We start from the raw sequence: 6,172 nt of genomic DNA on the forward strand, positions 1-6,172 counted from the left end.
CTAATCTGAAATCTTTGTTTATAAATATTTTAAACATTCCAGTGATTTCTATTAAACAATTTATGGGATGTTTACATAAAATTTATGTCTTAAGAAAAAATGGACAGATTTTTATAGAAAGTCACTATACCTCAAAAGTTAATTAAAATTTTTTTGTTTTATTGAAAATACTATTAGTTTATACTTTGAGGTTTCATATAAAACCCAATGTTATTTTTCGAGAAAAATAAAACACTATTCTTCTATGACCTTGATGTATAGAAGTAGAAAAGAAACTTTTAAATAAAAATAACAGGCTGTTACTCACTCAGGCTAGTTTGAATTTTTTCTTGGAAAATTTAGGTCATTTAGAACTTTTTTTAAACACTCAGACTAGTTTGGAAATTTTTACTTACTCTCAGGCTAGAATTTATGATATTAAACCTTTTTTTAGTTGTATTTTTATGAGGTCTTATGTTCTCATTTTGATATTTTTAGGTAATTAAGCTTGATTAGCAGTAATTATTTTCCCTCTGGTTTTTTTGAAGTTTTTTATAAGCGTAGGCCTATTCAAGCTAGCTTGATGTAACTCAAGCAAGTTTTTGGTCAGTCAGGCTGATTTTTTTACTTGAAAGAGTGTTGACCCTGAGACATGTATTTCTTTTAAAACATAAAAATATTTTTGGTTACTAGTTTTTTAAAACTATTTTATACAAGTTGTTCTAAATTCTGCAACAAAAATAAGCCCTAGATATTCAAGATAAGCTTGCTTAAGATTGTATGAGCTATAAGATTTTTAGTAAATTTTTCAAACCACTGCCGTAAAAATTTTCTCTCCATTTTACATGTAGGAAACATATAAAACAAGTGACTATTATTCAAAAATTAAATGAATTTTGTATATGTCATAAAAGTATCTTACAGTATTTAACTTTGAGCTTTTAAAAAAGGGTCAACGTTAAGTTTTGTAAAAATAATGTTGGACTACATGTAGGGGTAGGGAGTACTTAAGTGATGTTTGCTGGACACATGAACTAATATGAAGTGGATGTGTTTTAGCTTCATTAAGAAGAATCTAAAGAAAAATAAATGCAAAAATTACTGCTAAAAAACGGATTAGAACCCTAAAAATCACATATTTACAGGGTTGCCACTTTACCTGGAAACCTTGAAAAACCTGGAATTCGACATTTTAGGCAAAAATAACCTGGAAAAACCTGGAATTTTTATCCAAAATCCTGGAATTTTTAATAATTTTAACATTTTCAGTACTAAATTTTCAATTTGACACAAAAAATCTATCATATAAATAAGATTTTTTTGTCATCATTACAATTTTTTTTTATTAAAAAGCACATTTAAAGTAACTTAACATCATATTTTAAATATTTTTGTACTATTTAACACAGTTTCTTTTATAGAAATTAACTTAAAACTAAAAATAGACCTAAAATGTTTACTTTTAAAAACCTGGAAGAAATTTGGAAAACCTGGAAAAATTTTAGAAAAAACGAGTGGCAACCCTGTATTTATAAGATTTATTTAATGAAGGAGAAGATAGATTTTTAGTGAAATGGTCTTTTTTTGCGTTTTAGTTTTTAGTTTGCGCCTTCCATTAAGAACCTATTGAGGTCACCGACTTTGAATCCTCATATCTCAAAAATTACTTTGAATTTTTTCAAGCGGTCAAAAATACCTGATAGCTCAGATAAAACTCTATAAAATAAGATCAATTTGTTAAAATCAAGGTGAACCCCCTTTGGCTTTATTAGTCAAGTTCACAGTTGTAAAGTATTCTTTTTATTATACATGACTTTTATAATAAGCAAATTAATAAAAATCTATCTGTAAACTAAAATAGATATTTTTTCATCTTCAAGTATCTCTGAAAATTACCAAATGCCTTTTTTTGATTTATTTGTATTTTTTCTAAAATTTTTGTATAAACATCACTTGCAAATGTTATGACAACCATACCCTGTTATTCAAATAGTTTGTGATGTCTATCAAGAAAAACAACTCCAATATAGAATAAAACTGTTTGTTTAAAACATATTAAGTTGTAGTAACTAATTAGATAACACTCATTATACTCAGACTAACTCAAATAAGCTGGATATTAGAAAAAAATCCAGATAGTTTTTTTTTTCTTTGAAAACTCAGGGTAGATTGGAAATTTTTACAAAATTTCAGGGTTTAAATTTTTTTTGAGATTTCTGTTTTAATTAAGCCTTTTGCTTATTATTTTGGTATTTTTATATAATTAAGCTTATTTCAGTATTTCCAGCTTTTGGCTGTTGCCTTTTTTCCTTATTTTCTCATAATTTCAGGCTAGTTCGATAAAACTTAGGCTAGTTTTTGGTCTTATTTATCTTAAAGAACCCTATAAAATTTGTTAAATAATGTTCATTTAAAATGTTTTTCAAAAAGCTATAGCTAATTAACTAACGCGTTAAGAAGTCTTATAAAATGGACTTTAAATAGCTTGATAAAATCATGTAAAACAGTACTAAAATTTCTTTAAGATTTTAAATACTATGCTTAAATTTAAACTTAAAACAAAAAAGGAAACCTTGAAGAATTTTCTTTAAAACTACTGGCCACCCTTTGTTATATCTTATAAATTTGTATCATAATTTTGAATTACTTTAATTAAGCTTAATAAAATTTCTATGGAAATAAAACAGATTTGTATTTTTTGTAAAAAGTTATGTCTGATCATAATGGAGAAAGTTGGCGTAATGGCAGAAAATCTGTAAATAACTCAAGAAATGGATCATGGCGTAGTAAAGACAACAATAGGACCCAAAACAGTTGGAGTGGAAGTAATAGCAATTATAGAAGCACTGACAGCTTTAAATCTTTCAATAAAAATGATAGCATGCCCATAAGAGCGACTAATAATAGATGGAAAGAAGACTATAAAAGCAGAAATGATGATAATCGTAGATGGAATAATAACCCGAAACAAAGTTATAGTTCTAGTTATAATCAAAGCTACAAGGGAAATAATAAAAACTGGAATTCAACAAACAACAACTACGGTCAGAAAAGTTATTATAAGAGTCGGCCACCAACAAATGAGGAGTGGAAACAATTGCCAGTTGTTGAGAAAAATTTTTACACTCCATCTGCTGTTACTAAGAATCGAAGTAAAATGGAAATCAAACAGTTCCTTACTACTAACAAAATAACTATAAGTAATGGTAATGAATTAAATCCTATTTTGACTTTTTCAGAAGCTAGTTTTCCAGATGTATTGCAACAAAAACTTTTAGGTCAAGGTTTTGACAAACCTACAATGATCCAATCGTTGACCTGGCCTTACGCACAGGGAGGACGTGATTTGATTGGTATTGCAAAAACAGGATCTGGAAAAACTCTTGCATTTTTGATGCCTGCTATAGTACATGTTACCAGTCTAATGACAAAACACGACCGAAATGGTTGCAAACCTATCGCTCTTGTCATATTACCTACGCGTGAACTGGCACAGCAAGTTGAAAGTGTTGTAAAGGATTTCGCTCCGAGAGGTTTTAGATACACATGTGTTTATGGTGGTGCTGCAAGAAATCACCAAGCTCATTTATTAAAATATGGCTGTGATCTTTTGGTAGCTACACCCGGCCGTCTCATTGACTTTCTAGAGTCTGGTGAAATTAATCTTACCGCTTGTAGTTATCTGGTCCTTGATGAAGCTGACAGAATGTTGGACATGGGTTTTGAGCCTCAAATCAGAAAAATATTGGAGTTTGTACGACCAGACAGGCAAACATTAATGTGGAGCGCTACCTGGCCTCAAAAAATCAGACAACTCGCGAACGACTTTTTGACCAACCCAGTTCATTTTCAAGTAGGCTCTACTGAGTTAACTGCAAATCACGATATAACTCAGAAAATTTTGGTATGTCGAGAGAATGAAAAATATAGTCACACTTTGAAACTTCTTGACGAAATTACATCTACTGATGATAACAAAACAATAATATTTGTCGAAACAAAGAAAAAATGCCAGCAAGTCGCGGACAACTTATGGCATGACGGATATAGCGTTGGCTGTATCCATGGTGGTAAAGGACAGCATGAACGGAACAGGGCAATAAAGGATTTTAGAAGCGGCGACGTGCCAATTTTAGTTGCCACTGATGTTGCTTCACGTGGTATTGACGTTATTGATGTAAGGTACATAATCAATTACGATTTTCCTGGAGACATCGAAGGTTACGTTCAGAGAATCGGACGCACAGCTCGTGCTGGGCAAAAAGGAACCTCCTATTCGTATTTTACAGGAGAAAACAGCCGACTTGCAAACGACTTAATTAGAATTATGGAGGAAGCAAATCAAGAAGTTGACTATGAATTACGCATGTACCAAGGTTACGGTGGTGGTGGTAGCCGTTATAGTGGTGGAGGAAGATACCAAAATAAACGTCCTTATTCTAGACCTTCATATGGAAACATGACATTAGGAGATGACAGCAATAGTGGATTTATTATGACACCTGAAGGACCTGTAATGCGTTCAATGAACTAGAACTGCCCAGTAAATTAATTAAGTCTTGTAAGTAATATAAGAAGTTGTAAGTTTAAAGTATTTTTTTTCAAACACGTCAACCACCTTTTCCGATTTGTTAAATTGTAATTACTTCTTTATTAAAATTATAACTTATATGTTTAATTTGTTATATGTTGCGTCTTAAATTTAGTTTTTTAAGTGTGTTATTTCATGTTAAAACAGTTTAAGTGCAGTAAATTTTTCTAAGTACATTCTACCAAATGCTTGAACTTAAGTTGAAAGACCATCAAGCTGTACTTAGTTGCGGCTACTTGTGTATTTATTACCTAGATAATACATTCGTTGTAGGAAAATATAAAGCGATTTGCTGCTTTTTAATATCTTAATAATTTTACTCTGTAGAGTTCTTAATAGTTTTTTGATAAATATCAATATTTTAAAATAAATTAAAAACATCAAATACATAGACATTGCTTGAATTTTAAATGTATATTTCTCAAATTGTATTTCTAGCCTAATCAAATTTATTATTTATTAGTTTAAACAAAATGTTAAACACTGCAAAAACTATGTTTTAGTCTCATTTATCTAACAACAAAAGCTATTAAGATAAACAATGTAAAGAAGTATGTTTTGTACAGACAGACATTAATTTTTGAAATACAGCACACTAAGTTTTGTAGCATTTACACGTAATTTTTTTAAAAACTAGTTTTTTATTGTTATTGATTGAGGTTTTAATACATGTAAGATTAGAGGTTGATATTGTTGAATAAATGTTACAAAAAAGTTGGTTAACTTTTTAAATAAACAGTAATTTAGTATATGCTTATGTAATTACTTAAAAACAGATAATTTTTTTAAACTATAGACTGACTGTGCTATATTCATTTAAATGGTTTTTTTAATAGCTTTTAGTTAGTCCTGCTTCTAAAACAGGGGTCGGCAGGCAGTTGGTGCTCGCGGGCCAAATTTCAAGTTTCAAAATCTTCGCGGGCCGCACATTAGTTTTAGTGGAATTAAAATATTTTTTTGGTTTTAGTTTTAGTCACAATGAAGAAAATTTTACCTAAATACTAATTACCTAAATGTATCATAAAAAAACTAAAAAATATTTCTTAAAATAATTAATGCTCAAATGTTTTAATAAAATAGCTTATTATTAATTTATTAGTATTTTACATGGTTGCCACTTTAAAAGCAAAAATTTCTGAATTATATCAAACCAGCCTAATTTTATTAGAAGTTGAAAATACTAAAAGCTTGATGTCGATCAAGCTTAAATACCTAACTAAAATATCATCATTATAAAAAAGAACTAAAATCATTATATTTAAGTAAACTAGAAAAATTTACAATTAATAAACTACACTACAGTCATAAAAACTATTTTGAGATTTATTAAAAGTGTTTAAAATAAAAGTTTCACACACCTGAGTTATTTAAAGTTTTTTTAAAGATGTCTCAAACAGGTCTAACCTAACCTTAATTTTTCAATTTTTTAAACTTGTTTGTTTGACAACCTTTTTAAAATAAAGTTCACAAAAAAAAGACAGTGAATTAGTTATATACAGTACACTACCGCTTAAGTACGCAAATTGAACCCGACCAAAAAGTGCGTACTTAGCACGGGTAGTGCGTACTTTTTGACGACATAGTATGACATGAAATTTAGTT

At 29.3% G+C, this 6,172-nt stretch overlaps 1 pseudogene; it reads left to right on the forward strand.

Moving 5' to 3' along the window:
* The first annotated feature begins 2,673 nt into the window (after positions 1–2,673).
* On the forward strand, positions 2,674–5,278 carry LOC145829193 (uncharacterized; annotated as a pseudogene).
* The last annotated feature ends 894 nt before the right edge of the window (positions 5,279–6,172 follow it).

This window comes from Thalia democratica, chromosome 2 (genome assembly GCF_965202585.1).
Source record: "Thalia democratica chromosome 2, ktThaDemo2.hap1.1, whole genome shotgun sequence".
Lineage (NCBI taxonomy): Eukaryota > Metazoa > Chordata > Thaliacea > Salpida > Salpidae > Thalia > Thalia democratica.